Genomic DNA, 24999 nt, shown 5'->3' with positions numbered 1-24999 from the left:
CTGAGGGATCCCTGAACCGGTGCAGACTGGCTTATGCAGAGATGGGCACCATCTGTGCCCATCAAAGCATTTCCAGAAGCTGGGGGAGGCTACTCCTCCCCAGCCCTGACACCTTTTTCTAAAGGGAGAGGGTGTAACACCCTCTCTCTGAGGAAGTCCTTTGTTCTGCCTTCCTGGGCCAAGCCTGGCTGGACCCCAGGAGGGCAGAACCCTGTCTGAGGGATTAGCAGCAGCAGCAGCTGCAGTGAAACCCCGGGAAAGGCAGTTTGGCAGTACTGGGGTCTGGGCTAGAGACTCGGGGGATCATGGAATTGTCTCCCAAATGCCGGAATGGCATTGGGGTGACAATTCCATGATCTTAGACATGTTACATGGCCATGTTCGGAGTTACCATTGTGACGGTATACATATGTCGTGACATATGTATAGTGCACACGTGTAATGGTGTCCCCGCACTCACAAAGTCCGGGGAATTTGCCCTGAACAATGTGGGAGCACCTTGGCTAGTGCCAGGGTGCCCACACACTAAGTAACTTAGCACCCAACCTTTACCAGGTAAAGGTTAGACATATAGGTGACTTATAAGTTACTTAAGTGTAGTGGTAAATGGCTGTGAAATAACGTGGACATTATTTCACTCAGGCTGCACTAGCAGGCCTGTGTAAGAATTGTCAGATCTCCCTATGGGTGGCACAAGAAATGCTGCAGCCCATAGGGATCTCCTGGAACCCCAATACCCTGGGTACCTCAGTACCATATACTAGGGAATTATAAGGGTGTTCCAGTATGCCAATGTAAATTGGTGAAATTGGTCACTAGCCTGTTAGTGACAATTTGGAAAGAAATGAGAGAGCATAACCTCTGAGGTTCTGGATAGCAGAGCCTCAGTGAGACAGTTAGTCATAACACAGGTAACACATACAGGGCACACTTATGAGCACTGGTGCCCTGGCTTGCAGGGTCCCAGTGACACATACAACTAAAACAACATATATACAGTAAAATATGGGGGTAACATGCGAGGCAAGATGGTACTTTCCTACACAACTCCCCCCAAACGAAGGACAATAAGACTAGCCATGACATGATGAGTCTTCATTGTCTAAGTGGAAATCTCTGGAGAGTCCATCTGCATTGGAGTGGGTACTCCCAGGTCTATGTTCCACTGTATAGTCCATTCCCTGTAGGGATATGGACCACCTCAACAATTTAGGGTTTTCACCTTTCATTTGTTTTAGCCAAAGTAGAGGTTTGTGGTCTGTCTGAACAATGAAGTGAGAGCCAAACAGGTATGGCCTCAACTTCTTCAGTGCCCAGACCACAGCAAAGGCCTCCCTCTCTATGGCAGACCAATGCTTTTCTCTAGGGGTCAACCTCCTGCTGATAAAAGCAACAGGTTGACCCTGGCCCTCAGAATTAAGTTGTAATAAGACTGCCCCTACCCCTAATTCAGATGCATCAGTTTGGACAATTAATTTTTAGGAGTAACAGGGTCTTTTCAGGACAGGTGCAGAGCACATGGCCTGCTTCAGTTCCTCAAAAGCTTTCTGACAGTTTACTGACAATAATACATTCTTAGGCATTTTCTTAGATGTGAGGTCATTAAGAGGGGCTGCAATGGAGCCATAGTTCTTTATGAACCTCCTGTAGTACCCAGTGAGGCCTAAAAAGGCTCTCACCTGAGTCTCAGTTGTAGGGGGAACCCAATCTATAATAGTTTGGATTTTCCCCTGAAGTGGTGCAATCTGTTCTCCACCTACCAGGTGTCCAAGATAAACCACTTTCCCCTGCCCTATCTGGCACTTTGAAGCCTTGATAGTGAGGCCTGCCTTTTGCAGGGTCTACAAAACTTTCCATAGGTGGACCAGGTGATCATCCCAGCTGGAGCTAAAGACAGCTATATCATCTAGATATGCTGCGCTAAAAGCTTCCAGCCCTTGCAGGACTGTGTTCACCAACCTTTGAAAAGTGGGAGGTGCATTTTTCAATCCAAAAGGCATTACTGTGAATTGGAATGGCCTCCAATGGTTGAAAATGCAGTTTTTGCTTTTGCATCCTCTGATAACTTGATCTGCCATTACCCTGCAGTCAAATCAAAGGTGCTTAGATACTTGGCAGATGCCAGTGTATTTATTAGCTCATCTGCCCTGGGTATAGGGTGAGCATCAGTTTTGGTTACCTGGTTGATACCTCTGTAGTCAACACAAAATCTCATTTTCCTTTTACCATCCTTGGAATGAGGTTTTGGTAGAAGTACCACAGGAGAGGCCCATGGACTTTCAGAGTGCTCAACCACTCCCAGTTCAAGCATTTTCTGCACTTCTTGCTTTATGCAGTCTCTGACATGGTCAGGCTGCCTATAGATCTTACTTTTGACAGGCAAGCTGTCTCCAGTATCTATAGTGTGCTCACACCAAGAAGTGGTGCCTGGCACAGTAGAGAAGAGTTCAGAAAACTGACCCAGGAGATTTATGCAGTGGTCTTTCTGCTCAGCAGTAAGACAATCTGCCAAAACTAAACCTTCCACTAGAGCATCTTGTTCTGTGGAAGAGAAGAGATCAGGGAGAGGGTCACTCTCTTCTTCCTGTCCCTCATCTGTTGCCATGAGCAGGGTGAGATCAGCCCTGTCATAGTAGGGTTTCGGGCGATTGACATGGGGCACCCTAAGGGGACTCCAGGTGGTGCCTAAGTCAACTAAGTAGGTGACTTCACCCTTTTTCTCAACAATTATGTGGAGTCCACTCCATTTGTCTTGGAGTGCTCTTGGGGCCGCAGGCTCCAAGACCCACACTTTCTGCCCTGGTTGGTACTGAACCAAAACAGCCTTCTGGTCATGCCATTGCTTTTGGAGCTCTTGGCTGGCCTGAAGGTTTTTACTGGCCTTTTTCATGTACTCAGCCATTCTAGATCTTAGGCCAAGTACATAGTCCACTATGTCTTGCTTTGGAGCTTTTAAAGGTTGTTCCCAACCCTCCTTCACAAGTGTTAGGGGGACCTCTTACAGGGTGTCCAAATAGGAGTTCAAAGGGGCTGAAGCCCACTCATTTTTGGGGTACCTCCCTGTAAGCAAAAAGGAGGCAAGGCAACAGGATATCCCATCTCCTGCGCAGTTTTTCAGGGAGTCCCATTATCATACCTTTGAGAGTTTTATTAAACCTCTCCACCAGTCCATTTGTTTGCGGATGATAGGGTGTGGTGAACTTGTATGTCACACCACACTCCTTCCACATGGCCTTTAAGTAAGCAGACATGAAATTGCTTCCCCTGTCTGATACCACCTCTTTTGGGAAGCCCACCCTAGAAAATATTCCCCGGAGGGCCTTTGCCACTGCAGGAGCTGTAGTGGTCCTTAGAGGAATTGCTTCAGGATATCTGGTGGCATGGTCCACTACCACCAAGATAAACCTATTGCCTGAAGCAGTAGGAGGGTCAAGGGGGCCAACTATGTCAACCCCTACCCTTTCAAAGGGAACCCCAACCACAGGTAGTGGAATAAGTGGGGCCTTTGGAGTGCCACCTGTCTTGCCACTGGCTTGACAGGTTTCACAGGACTTACAAAATTTCTTTGTGTCCTCTGACATTCTAGGCCAATGAAACAAGGGGACAAGCCTGTCCCAAGTTTTCATTTGCCCCAAATGTCCAGCTAAGGGAATGTCGTGGGCTAGAGTTAGGAGGAACTTTCTGTATTCCTGACGAATCACCAATCTCCTGGCAGCTCCAGGTTTTGGATCCCTTGCCTCAGTATACAAGAGGTTGTCCTCCCAGTAAACTCTGTGAGAGTCACTGACATCCCCATTTGCTTGTTTGACAGCTTGCTGCCTTAGACCCTCTAGTGTGGGACAGGTCTGCTGTGCCACTCTCAGCTCCTCCCTCGTAGGCCCCCCTTCACCCAAAAGTTCAGCAGTGTCTGCTTCCAGCTCCTCTGGTGTAGGTTCTGCACAGGGTGGAAATTCTTCTTCCTCAGAAGTTGAATCCACTGTAGAGGAAGGGATAGTAGGTAATGTTTTACCTTTACTAACCCTAGCTTTAGGGAGCACTTGGTCCATTCTTCCAGGATCCAAGTCACCCTGTCCTTTTTGCTTTTTGGCCTGAGCCCTGGTTAAAGCAAACATTTGCCCTGGAATGCCCAGCATTGCTGCATGAGCCTCCAACTCCACTTCTGCCCAGGTTGATGTCTCTAAATCGTTCCCTAGTAGACAGTCTACAGGTAAATCTGAGGCAACCACAACTTTCTTTGGACCAGTAAGTTGAGATTCACAACAGCCATGGGGTGGCTCAGAGTGTTGTTATGAGCATCAGTCACCTCGTACTGGTGACCAAGTAGGTGTTGTTCAGGGTGGACCAGTTTCTCTATTACCATTGTAACACTGGCACCTGTGTCTCTGTAGGCCTGAACCTCAACACCATATATTAGGGGTAGTTGCTTGTACTTATCCATGTTAAGGGGACAAGCAACCAAGGTGGCCAAATCAATGGCCCCCTCAGAGACTAACACAGCCTCTGTACTGGTGACCAAGTAGGTGTTGTTCAGGGTGGACCAGTTTCTCTATTACCATTGTAACACTGGCACCTGTGTCTCTGTAGGTCTGAACCTCAACACCATATATTAGGGGTAGTTGCTTGTACTTATCCATGTTAAGGGGACAAGCAACCAAGGTGGCCAAATCAATGGCCCCCTCAGAGACTAACACAGCCTCTGTACTGGTGACCAAGTAGGTGTTGTTCAGGGTGGACCAGTTTCTCTATTACCATTGTAACACTGGCACCTGTGTCTCTGTAGGCCTGAACCTCAACACCATCTATTAGGGGTAGTTGCTTGTACTTATCCATGTTGAGGGGACAAGCAACCAAGGGGGCCAAATCAATTGCCCCCCCAGGGACTAACTGTGAGAAAGTAGCCTCTTTCTAGCCTTGTTACCCCCACATTTGGCCTGTTTGTGAGTGTATGTCAGGGTGTTTTCACTGTCTCACTGGGACCCTGCTAGCCAGGGCCCAGTGCTCATAGTGAAAACCCTATGTTTTCAGTATGTTTGTTATGTGTCACTGGGACCCTGCTAGTCAGGACCCCAGTGCTCATAAGTTTGTGGCCTATATGTATGTGTTCCCTGTGTAGTGCCTAACTGTCTCACTGAGGCTCTGCTAATCAGAACCTCAGTGGTTATGCTCTCTCATTACTTTCAAATTGTCACTAACAGGCTAGTGACCAATTTTACCAATTTACATTGGCTTACTGGAACACCCTTATAATTCCCTAGTATATGGTACTGAGGTACCCAGGGTATTGGGGTTCCAGGAGATCCCTATGGGCTGCAGCATTTCTTTTGCCACCCATAGGGAGCTCTGACAATTCTTACACAGGCCTGCCACTGCAGCCTGAGTGAAATAACGTCCACGGTATTTCACAGCCATTTTACACTGCACTTAAGTAACTTATAAGTCACCTATATGTCTAACCTTTACCTGGTAAAGGTTAGGTGCAAAGTTACTTAGTGTGAGGGCACCCTGGCACTAGCCAAGGTGCCCCCACATGGTTCAGAGCCAATTCCCTGAACTTTGTGAGTGCGGGGACACCATTACACGCGTGCACTACATATAGGTCACTACCTATATGTAGCTTCACAATGGTAACTCCGAATATGGCCATGTAACATGTCTATGATCATGGAATTGCCCCCTCTATGCCATCCTGGCATAGTTGGCACAATCCCATGATCCCAGTGGTCTGTAGCACAGACCCTGGTACTGCCAAACTGCCCTTCCTGGGGTTTCACTGCAGCTGCTGCTGCTGCCAACCCCTCAGACAGGCATCTGCCCTCCTGGGGTCCAGCCAGGCCTGGCCCAGGATGGCAGAACAAAGAACTTCCTCTGAGAGAGGGTGTGACACCCTCTCCCTTTGGAAAATGGTGTGAAGGCAGGGGAGGAGTAGCCTCCCCCAGCCTCTGGAAATGCTTTGTTGGGCACAGATGTGCCCAATTCTGCATAAGCCAGTCTACACCGGTTCAGGGGACCCCTTAGCCCTGCTCTGGCGCGAAACTGGACAAAGGAAAGGGGAGTGACCACTCCCCTGACCTGCACCTCCCCTGGGAGGTGTCCAGAGCTCCTCCAGTGTGCTCCAGACCTCTGCCATCTTGGAAACAGAGGTGCTGCTGGCACACTGGACTGCTCTGAGTGGCCAGTGCCACCAGGTGACGTCAGAGACTCCTTGTGATAGGCTCCTTCAGGTGTTGCTAGCCTATCCTCTCTCCTGGGTAGCCAAACCCTCTTTTCTGGCTATTTAGGGTCTCTGTCTCTGGGGAAACTTTAGATAACGAATGCAAGAGCTCATCCGAGTTCCTCTGCATCTCCCTCTTCACCTTCTGATAAGGAAACGACCGCTGACCGTGCTGGAAGCCTGCAAACCTGCAACATAGTAGCAAAGACGACTACTGCAACTCTGTAACGCTGATCCTGCCGCCTTCTCGACTGTTTTCCTGCTTGTGCATGCTGTGGGGGTAGCCTGCCTCCTCTCTGCACCAGAAGCTCCGAAGAAATCTCCTGTGGGTCGACGGAATCTTCGCCCTGCAACCGCAGGCACCAAAAAGCTGCATCACCGGTCCCTTGGGTCTCCTCTCAGCACGACGAGCGAGGTCCCTCGAATCCAGCGACTCTGTCCAAGTGACCCCCACAGTCCAGTGACTCTTCAGCCCAAGTTTGGTGGAGGTAAGTCCTTGCCTCACCTCGTTGGGCTGCATTGCTGGGAACCGCGACTTTGCAGCTACTCCGGCCCCTGTGCACTTCCGGCGGAAATCCTTTGTGCACAGCCAAGCCTGGGTCCACGGCACTCTAACCTGCATTGCACGACTTTCTAAGTTGGTCTCCGGCGACGTGGGACTCCTTTGTGCAACTTCAGCGAGCACTGTTTCACGCATCCTCGTAGTGCCTGTTTCTGGCACTTCTCCGGGTGCTACCTGCTTCAGTGATGGCTCTTTGTCTTGCTTGACGTCCTCTCTCTCTGCAGGTCCAATTTGCGACCTCCTGGTCCCTCCTGGGCCCCAGCAGCGTCCAAAAACCCCAAACGCACGATTTGCGTGTAGCAAGGCTTGTTGGCGTCCTTCCGGCGGGAAAACACTTCTGCACGACTCTCCAAGGCAAGAGGGATCCGTCCACCAAAGGGGAAGTCTCTAGCCCTTTTCGTTCCTGCAGAAACCTCAGCTTCTTCTGTCCAGTCGAAGCTTCTTTGCACCCGCAGCTGGCATTTCCTGGGCATCTGCCCATCTCCGACTTGCTTGTGACTTTTGGACTTGGTCCCCTTGTTCCACAGGTACCCTAGATTGGAAATCCACAGTTGTTGCATTGCTGGTTTGTGTCTTTCCTGCATTATTCCTCTAACACGACTATTTTGTCCTTAGGGGAACTTTAGTGCACTTTGCACTCACTTTTCAGTGTCTTGGGGAGGGTTATTTTTCTAACTCTCACTATTTTCTAATAGTCCCAGCGACCCTCTACAAGGTCACATAGGTTTGGGGTCCATTCGTGGTTCGCATTCCACTTTTGGAGTATATGGTTTGTGTTGCCCCTATCCCTATGTTTCCCCATTGCATCCTATTGTAACTATACATTGTTTGCACTGTTTTCTAAGACTATACTGCATATTTTTGCTATTGTGTATATATATCTTGTGTATATTTCCTATCCTCTCACTGAGGGTACACTCTAAGATACTTTGGCATATTGTCATAAAAATAAAGTACCTTTATTTTTAGTATAACTGTGTATTGTGTTTTCTTATGATATTGTGCATATGACACTAAGTGGTACTGTAGTAGCTTCACACGTCTCCTAGTTCAGCCTAAGCTGCTCTGCTAAGCTACCATTATCTATCAGCCTAAGCTGCTAGACACCCTATACACTAATAAGGGATAACTGGGCCTGGTGCAAGGTGGAAGTACCCCATGGTACTCACTACAAGCCAGTCCATCCTCCTACATTGGTTGTGCAGTGGTGGGATAAGTGCTTTGAGACTACTTACCACTCTTGTCATTGTACTTTTCATAAGAGAAAAATATACAAAACAAGGTCAGTGTATATACACATAGCCAAAAAGTTTTGCATTTCCTCTTTTCACTCTTTTCTAAGTGCTGAAAAGTACTTCTAACTTTCTAAAAAGTTCTAAAAAGTTTTAAAAGTTTTTTTTCTCTGTCTTTCTAAAAGCTCTGACAAACTTTTTATCTTTTACTATCACTTTAACTCTCTCTAAAAATGTCTGGCACAGGCCAAAATGTTGATCTGTCCAAACTTGCATATGATCACCTTAGCTGGAAAGGAGCAAGGAATCTCTGCATAGAGAGAGGTTTGAGTGTAGGGAAGAATCCTTCCTTAGAACTGTTAATTAACATGCTTAGAGTACAGGATAAGGCCATAAGTGCCCAATCTGGTGAAAAAGTAGCTAATGGTTCTCAATCTGATCCAGGGACTCCCCCAGGAAAAGATTCAGGAAAGAAACTTCCTAGCCTGCCCATTACTAGACAGTCTAGCATAGTTGGTAATGATGATGAGCCACACCATATAAATAGTGTTGTCTCACATCATAGCAAAAGCATTTATTCTCACCATACTGGTAGTGATGTTTCTGTTAGCCAAGCTGTTAGGGTGGCTTCTGTAAGGGACAGGTCTCCTTCTGTCCATTCTCACCATACTTCTGTTTCAAGGCATGTCCCTCCCACCCACCCTGATGACAGATTGTTAGAAAGGGAGCTCAATAGATTGAGAGTGGAACAAACCAGACTGAAGCTCAAGAAGCAACAGCTGGATTTGGATAGACAGTCTTTAGAATTAGAGAAGGAAAGACAGAAGTTGGGTTTAGAAACCCATGGTGGCAGCAGCAGTATTCCCCATAGTCATCCTGCAAAAGAGCATGATTCCAGGAATCTGCATAAGATAGTTCCCCCTTATAAGGAGGGGGATGACATTAACAAGTGGTTTGCTGCACTTGAGAGGGCCTGTGTTGTACAAGATGTCCCTCAAAGGCAGTGGGCTGCTATCCTATGGCTATCATTTAGTGGAAAAGGTAGGGATAGGCTCCTTACTGTGAAAGAAAATGATGCTAATAATTTCCAAGTTCTTAAGAATGCACTCCTGGATGGTTATGGCTTAACCACTGAACAGTACAGGATAAAGTTCAGAGAGACCAAAAAGGAGTCTTCACAAGACTGGGTTGATTTCATTGACCATTCAGTGAAGGCCTTGGAGGGGTGGTTACATGGCAGTAAAGTTACAGATTATGACAGCCTGTATAACTTAATCCTGAGAGAGCATATTCTTAATAATTGTGTGTCTGATTTGTTGCACCAGTACTTGGTGGACTCTGATCTGACCTCTCCCCAAGAATTGGGAAAGAAGGCAGACAAATGGGTCAGAACAAGAGTGAACAGAAAAGTTCATTCAGGGGGTGACAAAGATGGCAATAAGAAGAAAGATGGTGAAAAATCTCAAGATAAGCATGGGGATAAGGGTAAAACCAAAGATCCCACTTCAAATCTTAAACACTCTTCAGAGGGTGGGGATAAAACAAATTCTTCCTCTTCTTCTCAACCCACACACATTAAAAAGCCTTGGTGCTTTGTGTGTAAAAACAGAGGCCATAGGCCAGGGGATAAGTCCTGTCCAGGTAAACCCCCTGAGCCTACCACCACTAATACATCAAGCTCTAGTGCCCCTAGCAGTAGTGGTACTAGTGGTGGGACTGCTGGCAACAGTCAAGCAAAGGGTGTAGTTGGGTTCACTTATGGGTCCATCATAGAAACTGGGGTAGTCAGTCCCAAGACAGTTTCTGTCACACCTAGTGGCATTGGCCTTGCCACACTGGCTGCTTGTCCCCTTACAATGGATAAGTACAGGCAGACAGTTTCAATAAATGGTGTTGAGGCCTTGGCCTACAGGGACACAGGTGCCAGTATCACTTTGGTGACTGAAAACCTAGTGCACCCTGATCAACACATCATTGGACAACAGTATAAGATTATTGATGTCCATAACTCCACTAAGTTTCTTCCCTTAGCTATAATTCAGTTTAGTTGGGGTGGAGTTACTGGCCCTAAGCAGGTGGTGGTATCACCTAGCTTACCTGTAGACTGTCTCTTAGGTAATGACCTAGAGGCCTCAGGTTGGGCTGATGTAGAGTTTTATGCCCATGCAGCCATGCTGGGCATCGCAGAGGAATTGTTCCCTCTCATTTCTACAGAAATGAAAAAGCAAAGGAGAGAAGGCCTGAAAACTCAGGATCCCTCTCCAACAACAGGTAAAAGGGGTATCACAGTATCCCCTAACCACCCTACCATTCAGGATACCATTCCTGTGGTGGGAGAAACCTCTCCTGGGGTGGCACCTGTTCCAAGGGAATCATCAGTTAGCAAAACTGTACTCCCTGAGGTAGAAGTACCTCTCTGTGGGATAACTAACATTGGTGACAGAAAGAGCACCCTTTTAGTTAACATGGAGCATCCCTCCAACCCTCCCAGAGAAACTTTAGTGCAGAAACTCTGCACTGCCTCACAACACTTAGGACAGCATCCCTGCCCTAGTGTGGAGCTGATAGGACAGCATCCCTGCCCTGCTCCAACTCAAGAGAAACAGCATCCCTGTTCTCTCTTCCAGCCATATGGACAAAGTTTTTGCCCAGCTATGGCTTTACTGAGACAGCATCCCTGTCTGGCATTTCCATCATTACAAATAGGTTCAGTGGATAATTCCCACTGCTCTAAACTAAAACTTACTGATAGAAACTCTGAAAATACATCTTCACATTGTTGCTTAGCTAAAAAACTTCAAACAGGGTGGTTTACATCCCCACAGGGAAGTAACCATATAGTGGATGATAAAGGGAGTAACCAGTCTATTGCAGAGCTACTCTCTACTTATCACCACTTAGACAATAAAGTCTCAACTGGCCAAGGTTAGCCTTATTGTCCTTCGTTTGGGGGGGGGGGGTTGCGTGAGAAAGTAGCCTCTTTCTAGCCTTGTTACCCCCACATTTGGCCTGTTTGTGAGTGTATGTCAGGGTGTTTTCACTGTCTCATTGGGACCCTGCTAACCAGGGCCCAGTGCTCATAGTGAAAACCCTATGTTTTCAGTATGTTTGTTATGTGTCACTGGGACCCTGCTAGTCAGGACCCCAGTGCTCATAAGTTTGTGGCCTATATGTATGTGTTCCCTGTGTAGTGCCTAACTGTCTCACTGAGGCTCTGCTAATCAGAACCTCAGTGGTTATGCTCTCTCATTACTTTCAAATTGTCACTAACAGGCTAGTGACCAATTTTACCAATTTACATTGGCTTACTGGAACACCCTTATAATTCCCAAGTATATGGTACTGAGGTACCCAGGGTATTGGGGTTCCAGGAGATCCCTATGGGCTGCAGCATTTCTTTTGCCACCCATAGGGAGCTCTGACAATTCTTACACAGGCCTGCCACTGCAGCCTGAGTGAAATAACGTCCACGGTATTTCACAGCCATTTTACACTGCACTTAAGTAACTTATAAGTCACCTATACGTCTAACCTTTACCTGGTAAAGGTTAGGTGCAAAGTTACTTAGTGTGAGGGCACCCTGGCACTAGCCAAGGTGCCCCCACATGGTTCAGAGCCAATTCCCTGAACTTTGTGAGTGCGGGGACACCTTTACACGCGTGCACTACATATAGGTCACTACCTATCTGTAGCTTCACAATGGTAACTCCGAATATGGCCATGTAACATGTCTATGATCATGGAATTGCCCCCTCTATGCCATCCTGGCATAGTTGGCACAATCCCATGATCCCAGTGGTCTGTAGCACAGACCCTGGTACTGCCAAACTGCCCTTCCTGGGGTTTCACTGCAGCTGCTGCTGCTGCCAACCCCTCAGACAGGCATCTGCCCTCCTGGGGTCCAGCCAGGCCTGGCCCAGGATGGCAGAACAAAGAACTTCCTCTGAGAGAGGGTGTGACACCCTCTCCCTTTGGAAAATGGTGTGAAGGCAGGGGAGGAGTAGCCTCCCCCAGCCTCTGGAAATGCTTTGTTGGGCACAGATGTGCCCAATTCTGCATAAGCCAGTCTACACCGGTTCAGGGGACCCCTTAGCCCTGCTCTGGCGCGAAACTGGACAAAGGAAAGGGGAGTGACCACTCCCCTGACCTGCACCTCCCCTGGGAGGTTTCCAGAGCTCCTCCAGTGTGCTCCAGACCTCTGCCATCTTGGAAACAGAGGTGCTGCTGGCTCACTGGACTGCTCTCAGTGGCCAGTGCCACCAGGTGACGTCAGAGACTCCTTGTGATAGGCTCCTTCAGGTGTTGCTAGCCTATCCTCTCTCCTGGGTAGCCAAACCCTCTTTTCTGGCTATTTAGGGTCTCTGTCTCTGGGGAAACTTTAGATAACGAATGCAAGAGCTCATCCGAGTTCCTCTGCATCTCCCTCTTCACCTTCTGATAAGGAAACGACCGCTGACCGCGCTGGAAGCCTGCAAACCTGCAACATAGTAGCAAAGATGACTACTGCAACTCTGTAACGCTGATCCTGCCGCCTTCTCAACTGTTTTCCTGCTTGTGCATGCTGTGGGGGTAGCCTGCCTCCTCTCTGCACCAGAAGCTCCGAAGAAATCTCCCGTGGGTCGACGGAATCTTCCCCCTGCAACCGCAGGCACCAAAAAGCTGCATCACCAGTCCCCTGGGTCTCCTCTCAGCACGACGAGCGAGGTCCCTCGAATCCAGCGACTCTGTCCAAGTGACCCCCACAGTCCAGTGACTCTTCAGCCCAAGTTTGGTGGAGGTAAGTCCTTGCCTCACCTCGCTGGACTGCATTGCTGGGAACTGCGACTTTGCAGCTACTTCGGCCCCTGTGCACTTCCGGCGGAAATCCTTTGTGCACAGCCAAGCCTGGGTCCACGGCACTCTAACCTGCATTGCACGACTTTCTAAGTTGGTCTCCGGCGACGTGGGACTCCTTTGTGCAACTTCGGCGAGCACCGTTTCACGCATCCTCGTAGTGCCTGTTTCTGGCACTTCTCCGGGTGCTACCTGCTTCAGTGAGGACTCTTTGTCTTGCTCGACGTCCCTTCTCTCGGCAAGTCCAATTTGCGACCGCCTGTTCCCTCCTGGGCCTCAGCGAGGGCCAAATACGCCAAACGCACGATTTGCGTGTAGCAAGGCTTGTTGGCATTCTTCCGGTGGCAAAACACTTCTGCACGACTCTCCAAGGCGAGCGGGATCCGTCCACCAAAGGGGAAGTCTCTAGCCCTTTTCGTTCCTGCAGAAACCTCAGCTTCTTCTGTCCAGTTGAAGCTTCTTTGCACCCGCAGCTGGCATTTCCTGGGCATCTGCCCATCTCCGACTTGCTTGTGACTTTTGGACTTGGTCCCCTTGTTCCACAGGTACCCTAGATTGGAAATCCACAGTTGTTGCATTGCTGGTTTGTGTCTTTCCTGCATTATTCCTCTAACACGACTATTTTGTCCTTAGGGGAACTATAGTGCACTTTGCACTCACTTTTCAGGGTCTTGGGGAGGGTTATTTTTCTAACTCTCACTATTTTCTAATAGTCCCAGCGACCCTCTACAAGGTCACATAGGTTTAGGGTCCATTCGTGGTTCGCATTCCACTTTTGGAGTATATGGTTTGTGTTGCCCCTATCCCTATGTTTCCCCATTGCATCCTATTGTAACTATACATTGTTTGCACTGTTTTCTAAGACTATACTGCATATTTGTGCTATTGTGTATATATATCTTGTGTATATTTCCTATCCTCTCACTGAGGGTACACTCTAAGATACTTTGGCATATTGTCATAAAAATAAAGTACCTTTATTTTTAGTATAACTGTGTATTGTGTTTTCTTATGATATTGTGCATATGACACTAAGTGGTACTGTAGTAGCTTCACACGTCTCCTAGTTCAGCCTAAGCTGCTCTGCTAAGCTACCATTATCTATCAGCCTAAGCTGCTAGACACCCTATACACTAATAAGGGATAACTGGGCCTGGTGCAAGGTGCAAGTACCCCTTGGTACTCACTACAAGCCAGTCCAGCCTCCTACATTGGTTGTGCAGTGGTGGGATAAGTGCTTTGAGACTACTTACCACTCTTGTCATTGTACTTTTCATAAGAGAAAAATATACAAAACAAGGTCAGTGTATATACACATAGCCAAAAAGTTTTGCATTTCCTCTTTTCACTCTTTTCTAAGTGCTGAAAAGTACTTCTAACTTTCTAAAAAGTTCTAAAAAGTTTAAAAAGTTTTTTTTCTCTGTCTTTCTAAAAGCTCTGACAAACTTTTTATCTTTTACTATCACTTTAACTCTCTCTAAAAATGTCTGGCACAGGCCAAAATGTTGATCTGTCCAAACTTGCATATGATCACCTTAGCTGGAAAGGAGCAAGGAATCTCTGCATAGAGAGAGGTTTGAGTGTAGGGAAGAATCCTTCCTTAGAACTGTTAATTAACATGCTTAGAGTACAGGATAAGGCCATAAGTGCCCAATCTGGTGAAAAAGTAGCTAATGGTTCTCAATCTGATCCAGGGACTCCCCCAGGAAAAGATTCAGGAAAGAAACTTCCTAGCCTGCCCATTGCTAGACAGTCTAGCATAGTTGGTAATGATGATGAGCCACACCATATAAATAGTGTTGTCTCACATCATAGCAAAAGCATTTATTCTCACCATACTGGTAGTGATGTTTCTGTTAGCCAAGCTGTTAGGGTGGCTTTTGTAAGGGACAGGTCTCCTTCTGTCCATTCTCACCATACTTCTGTTTCAAGGCATGTCCCTCCCACCCACCCTGATGACAGATTGTTAGAAAGGGAGCTCAATAGATTGAGAGTGGAACAAACCAGACTGAAGCTCAAGAAGCAACAGCTGGATTTGGATAGACAGTCTTTAGAATTAGAGAAGGAAAGACAGAAGTTGGGTTTAGAAACCCATGGTGGCAGCAGCAGTATTCCCCATAGTCATCCTGCAAAAGAGCATGATTCCAGGAATCTGCATAAGATAGTTCCCCCTTATAAGGAGGGGGATGACATTAACAAGTGGTTTGCTGCACTTGAGAGGGCCTGTGTTGTACAAGATGTCCCTCAAAGGAAGTGGGCTGCTATTCTATGGCTATCATTTAGTGGAAAAGGTAGGGATAGGCTCCTTACTGTGAAAGAAAATGATGCTAATAATTTCCAAGTTCTTAAGAATGCACTCCTGGATGGTTATGGCTTAACCACTGAACAGTACAGGATAAAGTTCAGAGAGACCAAAAAGGAGTCTTCACAAGACTGGGTTGATTTCATTGACCATTCAGTGAAGGCCTTGGAGGGGTGGTTACATGGCAGTAAAGTTACTGATTATGACAGCCTGTATAACTTAATCCTGAGAGAGCATATTCTTAATAATTATGTGTCTGATTTGTTGCACCAGTACTTGGTGGACTCTGATCTGACCTCTCCCCAAGAATTGGGAAAGAAGGCAGACAAATGGGTCAGAACAAGAGTGAACAGAAAAGTTCATTCAGGGGGTGACAAAGATGGCAATAAGAAGAAAGATGGTGAAAAATCTCAAGATAATCATGGGGATAAGGGTAAAACCAAAGATCCCACTTCAAATCTTAAACACTCTTCAGAGGGTGGGGATAAAACAAATTCTTCCTCTTCTTCTCAACCCACACACATTAAAAAGCCTTGGTGCTTTGTGTGTAAAAACAGAGGCCATAGGCCAGGGGATAAGTCCTGTCCAGGTAAACCCCCTGAGCCTACCACCACTAATACATCAAGCTCTAGTGCCCCTAGCAGTAGTGGTACTAGTGGTGGGACTGCTGGCAACAGTCAAGCAAAGGGTGTAGTTGGGTTCACTTATGGGTCCATCATAGAAACTGGGGTAGTCAGTCCCAAGACAGTTTCTGTCACACCTAGTGGCATTGGCCTTGCCACACTGGCTGCTTGTCCCCTTACAATGGATAAGTACAGGCAGACAGTTTCAATAAATGGTGTTGAGGCCTTGGCCTACAGGGACACAGGTGCCAGTATCACTTTGGTGACTGAAAACCTAGTGCACCCTGATCAACACATCATTGGACAACAGTATAAGATTATTGATGTCCATAACTCCACTAAGTTTCTTCCCTTAGCTATAATTCAGTTTAGTTGGGGTGGAGTTACTGGCCCTAAGCAGGTGGTGGTATCACCTAGCTTACCTGTAGACTGTCTCTTAGGTAATGACCTAGAGGCCTCAGGTTGGGCTGATGTACAGTGTTATGCCCATGCAGCCATGCTGGGCATCCCAGAGGAATTGTTCCCTCTCATTTCTACAGAAATGAAAAAGCAAAGGAGAGAAGGCCTGAAAACTCAGGATCCCTCTCCAACAACAGGTAAAAGGGGTATCACAGTATCCCCTAACCACCCTACCATTCAGGATACCATTCCTGTGGTGGGAGAAACCTCTCCTGGGGTGGCACCTGTTCCAAGGGAATCATCAGTTAGCAAAACTGTACTCCCTGAGGTAGAAGTACCTCTCTGTGGGATAACTAACATTGGTGACAGAAAGAGCACCCTTTTAGTTAACATGGAGCATCCCTCCAACCCTCCCAGAGAAACTTTAGTGCAGAAACTCTGCACTGCCTCACAACACTTAGGACAGCATCCCTGCCCTAGTGTGGAGTTGATAGGACAGCATCCCTGCCCTGCTCCAACTCAAGAGAAACAGCATCCCTGTTCTCTCTTCCAGCCATATGGACAAAGTTTTTGCCCAGCTATGGCTTTACTGAGACAGCATCCCTGTCTGGCATTTCCATCATTACAAAGAGGTTCAGTGGATAATTCCCACTGCTCTAAACTAAAACTTACTGATAGAAACTCTGAAAATACATCTTCACATTGTTGCTTAGCTAAAAAACTTCAAACAGGGTGGTTTACATCCCCACAGGGAAGTAACCATATAGTGGATGATAAAGGGAGTAACCAGTCTATTGCAGAGCTACTCTCTACTTATCACCACTTAGACAATAAAGTCTCAACTGGCCAAGGTTAGCCTTATTGTCCTTCGTTTGGGGGGGGGGGGTTGTGTGAGAAAGTAGCCTCTTTCTAGCCTTGTTACCCCCACATTTGGCCTGTTTGTGAGTGTATGTCAGGGTGTTTTCACTGTCTCACTGGGACCCTGCTAGCCAGGGCCCAGTGCTCATAGTGAAAACCCTATGTTTTCAGTATGTTTGTTATGTGTCACTGGGACCCTGCTAGTCAGGACCCCAGTGCTCATAAGTTTGTGGCCTATATGTATGTGTTCCCTGTGTAGTGCCTAACTGTCTCACTGAGGCTCTGCTAATCAGAACCTCAGTGGTTATGCTCTCTCATTACTTTCAAATTGTCACTAACAGGCTAGTGACCAATTTTACCAATTTACATTGGCTTACTGGAACACCCTTATAATTCCCTAGTATATGGTACTGAGGTACCCAGGGTATTGGGGTTCCAGGAGATCCCTATGGGCTGCAGCATTTCTTTTGCCACCCATAGGGAGCTCTGACAATTCTTACACAGGCCTGCCACTGCAGCCTGAGTGAAATAACGTCCACGGTATTTCACAGCCATTTTACACTGCACTTAAGTAACTTATAAGTCACCTATATGTCTAACCTTTACCTGGTAAAGGTTAGGTGCAAAGTTAATTAGTGTGAGGGCACCCTGGCACTAGCCAAGGTGCCCCCACATGGTTCAGAGCCAATTCCCTGAACTTTGTGAGTGCGGGGACACCATTACACGCGTGCACTACATATAGGTCACTACCTATATGTAGCTTCACAATGGTAACTCCGAATATGGCCATGTAACATGTCTATGATCATGGAATTGCCCCCTCTATGCCATCCTGGCATAGTTGGCACAATCCCATGATCCCAGTGGTCTGTAGCACAGACCCTGGTACTGCCAAACTGCCCTTCCTGGGGATTCACTGCAGCTGCTGCTGCTGCCAACCCCTCAGACAGGCATCTGCCCTCCTGGGGTCCAGCCAGGCCTGGCCCAGGATGGCAGAACAAAGAACTTCCTCTGAGAGAGGGTGTGACACCCTCTCCCTTTGGAAAATGGTGTGAAGGCAGGGGAGGAGTAGCCTCCCCCAGCCTCTGGAAATGCTTTGTTGGGCACAGATGTGCCCAATTCTGCATAAGCCAGTCTACACCGGTTCAGGGGACCCCTTAGCCCTGCTCTGGCGCGAAACTGGACAAAGGAAAGGGGAGTGACCACTCCCCTGACCTGCACCTCCCCTGGGAGGTTTCTAGAGCTCCTCCAGTGTGCTCCAGACCTCTGCCATCTTGGAAACAGAGGTGCTGCTGGCACACTGGACTGCTCTGAGTGGCCAGTGCCACCAGGTGACGTCAGAGACTCCTTGTGATAGGCTCCTTCAGGTGTTGCTAGCCTATCCTCTCTCCTGGGTAGCCAAACCCTCTTTTCTGGCTATTTAGGGTCTCTGTCTCTGGGGAAACTTTAGATAACGAATGCAAGAGCTCATCCGAGTTCCTCTGCATCTCCCTCTTCACCTTCTGATAAGGAAACGACCGCTGACCGCGCTGGAAGCCTGCAAACCTGCAACATAGTAGCAAAGATGACTACTGCAACTCTGTAACGCTGATCCTGCCGCCTTCTCAACTGTTTTCCTGCTTGTGCATGCTGTGGGGGTAGCCTGCCTCCTCTCTGCACCAGAAGCTCCGAAGAAATCTCCCGTGGGTCGACGGAATCTTCCCCCTGCAACCGCAGGCACCAAAAAGCTGCATCACCGTTCCCCTGGGTCTCCTCTCAGCACGACGAGCGAGGTCCCTCGAATCCAGCGACTCTGTCCAAGTGACCCCCACAGTCCAGTGACTCTTCAGCCCAAGTTTGGTGGAGGTAAGTCCTTGCCTCACCTCGCTGGGCTGCATTGCTGGGAACTGCGACTTTGCAGCTACTTCGGCCCCTGTGCACTTCCGGCGGAAATCCTTTGTGCACAGCCAAGCCTGGGTCCACGGCACTCTAACCTGCATTGCACGACTTTCTAAGTTGGTCTCCGGCGACGTGGGACTCCTTTGTGCAACTTCGGCGAGCACCATTTCACGCATCCTCGTAGTGCCTGTTTCTGGCACTTCTCCGGGTGCTACCTGCTTCAGTGAGGGCTCTTTGTCTTGCTCGACGTCCCCTCTCTCTGCAGGTCCAATTTGCGACCGCCTGGTCCCTCCTGGGCCCCAGCAGCGTCCAAAAACGCCAAACGCACGATTTGCGTGTAGCAAGGCTTGTTGGCATTCTTCCGGTGGAAAAACACTTCTGCACAACTCTCCCAGGCGAGAGGGATCCGTCCACCAAAGGGGAAGTTTCTAGCCCTTTTTGTTCCTGCAGAAACCTCAGCTTCTTCTGTCCAGTCGAAGCTTCTTTGCACCCGCAGCTGGCATTTCCTGGGCATCTGCCCATCTCCGACTTGCTTGTGACTTTTGGACTTGGTCCCCTTGTTCCACAGGTACCCTAGATTGGAAATCCATAGTTGTTGCATTGCTGGTTTGTGTCTTTCCTGCATTATTCCTCTAACACGACTATTTTGTCCTTAGGGGAACTACAGTGCACTTTGCACTCACTTTTCAGGGTCTTGGGGAGGGTTATTTTTCTAACTCTCACTATTTTCTAATAGTCCCAGCGACCCTCTACAAGGTCACATAGGTTTGGGGTCCATTCGTGGTTCGCATTCCACTTTTGGAGTATATGGTTTGTGTTGCCCCTATCCCTATGTTTCCCCATTGCAACCTATTGTAACTATACATTGTTTGCACTGTTTTCTAAGACTATACTGCATATTTGTGCTATTGTGTATATATATCTTGTGTATATTTCCTATCCTCTCACTGAGGGTACACTCTAAGATACTTTGGCATATTGTCATAAAAATAAAGTACCTTTATTTTTAGTATAACTGTGTATTGTGTTTTCTTATGATATTGTGCATATGACACTAAGTGGTACTGTAGTAGCTTCACACGTCTCCTAGTTCAGCCTAAGCTGCTCTGCTAAGCTACCATTATCTATCAGCCTAAGCTGCTAGACACCCTATACACTAATAAGGGATAACTGGGCCTGGTGCAAGGTGCAAGTACCCCTTGGTACTCACTACAAGCCAGTCCAGCCTCCTACATTGGTTGTGCAGTGGTGGGATAAGTGCTTTGAGACTACTTACCACTCTTGTCATTGTACTTTTCATAAGAGAAAAATATACAAAACAAGGTCAGTGTATATACACATAGCCAAAAAGTTTTGCATTTCCTCTTTTCACTCTTTTCTAAGTGCTGAAAAGTACTTCTAACTTTCTAAAAAGTTCTAAAAAGTTAAAAAAGTTTTTTTTCTCTGTCTTTCTAAAAGCTCTGACAAACTTTTTATCTTTTACTATCACTTTAACTCTCTCTAAAAATGTCTGGCACAGGCCAAAATGTTGATCTGTCCAAACTTGCATATGATCACCTTAGCTGGAAAGGAGCAAGGAATCTCTGCATAGAGAGAGGTTTGAGTGTAGGGAAGAATCCTTCCTTAGAACTGTTAATTAACATGCTTAGAGTACAGGATAAGGCCATAAGTGCCCAATCTGGTGAAAAAGTAGCTAATGGTTCTCAATCTGATCCAGGGACTCCCCCAGGAAAAGATTCAGGAAAGAAACTTCCTACCCTGCCCATTACTAGACAGTCTAGCATAGTTGGTAATGATGATGAGCCACACCATATAAATAGTGTTGTCTCACATCATAGCAAAAGCATTTATTCTCACCATACTGGTAGTGATGTTTCTGTTAGCCAAGCTGTTAGGGTGGCTTCTGTAAGGGACAGGTCTCCTTCTGTCCATTCTCACCATACTTCTGTTTCAAGGCATGTCCCTCCCACCCACCCTGATGACAGATTGTTAGAAAGGGAGCTCAATAGATTGAGAGTGGAACAAACCAGACTGAAGCTCAAGAAGCAACAGCTGGATTTGGATAGACAGTCTTTAGAATTAGAGAAGGAAAGACAGAAGTTGGGTTTAGAAACCCATGGTGGCAGCAGCAGTATTCCCCATAGTCATCCTGCAAAAGAGCATGATTCCAGGAATCTGCATAAGATAGTTCCCCCTTATAAGGAGGGGGATGACATTAACAAGTGGTTTGCTGCACTTGAGAGGGCCTGTGTTGTACAAGATGTCCCTCAAAGGCAGTGGGCTGCTATCCTATGGCTATCATTTAGTGGAAAAGGTAGGGATAGGCTCCTTACTGTGAAAGAAAATGATGCTAATAATTTCCAAGTTCTTAAGAATGCACTCCTGGATGGTTATGGCTTAACCACTGAACAGTACAGGATAAAGTTCAGAGAGACCAAAAAGGAGTCTTCACAAGACTGGGTTGATTTCATTGACCATTCAGTGAAGGCCTTGGAGGGGTGGTTACATGGCAGTAAAGTTACAGATTATGACAGCCTGTATAACTTAATCCTGAGAGAGCATATTCTTAATAATTGTGTGTCTGATTTGTTGCACCAGTACTTGGTGGACTCTGATCTGACCTCTCCCCAAGAATTGGGAAAGAAGGCAGACAAATGGGTCAGAACAAGAGTGAACAGAAAAGTTCATTCAGGGGGTGACAAAGATGGCAATAAGAAGAAAGATGGTGAAAAATCTCAAGATAAGCATGGGGATAAGGGTAAAACCAAAGATCCCACTTCAAATCTTAAACACTCTTCAGAGGGTGGGGATAAAACAAATTCTTCCTCTTCTTCTCAACCCACACACATTAAAAAGCCTTGGTGCTTTGTGTGTAAAAACAGAGGCCATAGGCCAGGGGATAAGTCCTGTCCAGGTAAACCCCCTGAGCCTACCACCACTAATACATCAAGCTCTAGTGCCCCTAGCAGTAGTGGTACTAGTGGTGGGACTGCTGGCAACAGTCAAGCAAAGGGTGTAGTTGGGTTCACTTATGGGTCCATCATAGAAACTGGGGTAGTCAGTCCCAAGACAGTTTCTGTCACACCTAGTGGCATTGGCCTTGCCACACTGGCTGCTTGTCCCCTTACAATGGATAAGTACAGGCAGACAGTTTCAATAAATGGTGTTGAGGCCTTGGCCTACAGGGACACAGGTGCCAGTATCACTTTGGTGACTGAAAACCTAGTGCACCCTGATCAACACATCATTGGACAACAGTATAAGATTATTGATGTCCATAACTCCACTAAGTTTCTTCCCTTAGCTATAATTCAGTTTAGTTGGGGTGGAGTTACTGGCCCTAAGCAGGTGGTGGTATCACCTAGCTTACCTGTAGACTGTCTCTTAGGTAATGACCTAGAGGCCTCAGGTTGGGCTGATGTAGAGTTTTATGCCCATGCAGCCATGCTGGGCATCCCAGAGGAATTGTTCCCTCTCATTTCTACAGAAATGAAAAAGCAAAGGAGAGAAGGCCTGAAAACTCAGGATCCCTCTCCAACAACAGGTAAAAGGGGTATCACAGTATCCCCTAACCACCCTACCATTCAGGATACCATTCCTGTGGTGGGAGAAACCTCTCCTGGGGTGGCACCTGTTCCAAGGGAATCATCAGTTAGCAAAACTGTACTCCCTGAGGTAGAAGTACCTCTCTGTGGGATAACTAACATTGGTGACAGAAAGAGCACCCTTTTAGTTAACATGGAGCATCCCTCCAACCCTCCCAGAGAAACTTTAGTGCAGAAACTCTGCACTGCCTCACAACACTTAGGACAGCATCCCTGCCCTAGTGTGGAGCTGATAGGACAGCATCCCTGCCCTGCTCCAACTCAAGAGAAACAGCATCCCTGTTCTCTCTTCCAGCCATATGGACAAAGTTTTTGCCCAGCTATGGCTTTACTGAGACAGCATCCCTGTCTGGCATTTCCATCATTACAAATAGGTTCAGTGGATAATTCCCACTGCTCTAAACTAAAACTTACTGATAGAAACTCTGAAAATACATCTTCACATTGTTGCTTAGATAAAAAACTTCAAACAGGGTGGTTTACATCCCCACAGGGAAGTAACCATATAGTGGATGATAAAGGGAGTAACCAGTCTATTGCAGAGCTACTCTCTACTTATCACCACTTAGACAATAAAGTCTCAACTGGCCAAGGTTAGCCTTATTGTCCTTCGTTTGGGGGGGGGGGGGGGTTGTGTGAGAAAGTAGCCTCTTTCTAGCCTTGTTACCCCCACATTTGGCCTGTTTGTGAGTGTATGTCAGGGTGTTTTCACTGTCTCACTGGGACCCTGCTAGCCAGGGCCCAGTGCTCATAGTGAAAACCCTATGTTTTCAGTATGTTTGTTATGTGTCACTGGGACCCTGCTAGTCAGGACCCCAGTGCTCATAAGTTTGTGGCCTATATGTATGTGTTCCCTGTGTAGTGCCTAACTGTCTCACTGAGGCTCTGCTAATCAGAACCTCAGTGGTTATGCTCTCTCATTACTTTCAAATTGTCACTAACAGGCTAGTGACCAATTTTACCAATTTACATTGGCTTACTGGAACACCCTTATAATTCCCTAGTATATGGTACTGAGGTACCCAGGGTATTGGGGTTCCAGGAGATCCCTATGGGCTGCAGCATTTCTTTTGCCACCCATAGGGAGCTCTGACAATTCTTACACAGGCCTGCCACTGCAGCCTGAGTGAAATAACGTCCACGGTATTTCACAGCCATTTTACACTGCACTTAAGTAACTTATAAGTCACCTATATGTCTAACCTTTACCTGGTAAAGGTTAGGTGCAAAGTTACTTAGTGTGAGGGCACCCTGGCACTAGCCAAGGTGCCCCCACATGGTTCAGAGCCAATTCCCTGAACTTTGTGAGTGCGGGGACACCATTACACGCGTGCACTACATATAGGTCACTACCTATATGTAGCTTCACAATGGTAACTCCGAATATGGCAATGTAACATGTCTATGATCATGGAATTGCCCCCTCTATGCCATCCTGGCATAGTTGGCACAATCCCATGATCCCAGTGGTCTGTAGCACAGACCCTGGTACTGCCAAACTGCCCTTCCTGGGGTTTCACTGCAGCTGCTGCTGCTGCCAACCCCTCAGACAGGCATCTGCCCTCCTGGGGTCCAGCCAGGCCTGGCCCAGGATGGCAGAACAAAGAACTTCCTCTGAGAGAGGGTGTGACACCCTCTCCCTTTGGAAAATGGTGTGAAGGCAGGGGAGGAGTAGCCTCCCCCAGCCTCTGGAAATGCTTTCTTGGGCACAGATGTGCCCAATTCTGCATAAGCCAGTCTACACCGGTTCAGGGGACCCCTTAGCCCTGCTCTGGCGCGAAACTGGACAAAGGAAAGGGGAGTGACCACTCCCCTGACCTGCACCTCCCCTGGGAGGTTTCCAGAGCTCCTCCAGTGTGCTCCAGACCTCTGCCATCTTGGAAACAGAGGTGCTGCTGGCACACTGGACGGCTCTGAGTGGCCAGTGCCACCAGGTGACGTCAGAGACTCCTTGTGATAGGCTCCTTCAGGTGTTGCTAGCCTATCCTCTCTCCTGGGTAGCCAAACCCTCTTTTCTGGCTATTTAGGGTCTCTGTCTCTGGGGAAACTTTAGATAACGAAATCAAGAGCTCATCCGAGTTCCTCTGCATCTCCCTCTTCACCTTCTGATAAGGAAACGACCGCTGACCGCGCTGGAAGCCTGCAAACCTGCAACATAGTAGCAAAGATGACTACTGCAACTCTGTAACGCTGATCCTGCCGCCTTCTCAACTGTTTTCCTGCTTGTGCATGCTGTGGGGGTAGCCTGCCTCCTCTCTGCACCAGAAGCTCCGAAGAAATCTCCCGTGGGTCGACGGAATCTTCCCCCTGCAACCGCAGGCACCAAAAAGTTGCATCACCGGTCCCCCGGGTCTCCTCTCAGCACAACGAGCGAGGTCCCTCGAATCCAGCGACTCTGTCCAAGTGACCCCCACAGACCAGTGACTCTTCAGCCCAAGTTTGGTGGAGGTAAGTCCTTGCCTCACCTCGCTGGGCTGCATTGCTGGGAACTGCGAC

The sequence above is a fragment of the Pleurodeles waltl genome, chromosome 5 (genome assembly GCF_031143425.1).
Source record: "Pleurodeles waltl isolate 20211129_DDA chromosome 5, aPleWal1.hap1.20221129, whole genome shotgun sequence".
Lineage (NCBI taxonomy): Eukaryota > Metazoa > Chordata > Amphibia > Caudata > Salamandridae > Pleurodeles > Pleurodeles waltl.
Note: the sequence above shows the minus strand (reverse complement) of the source record.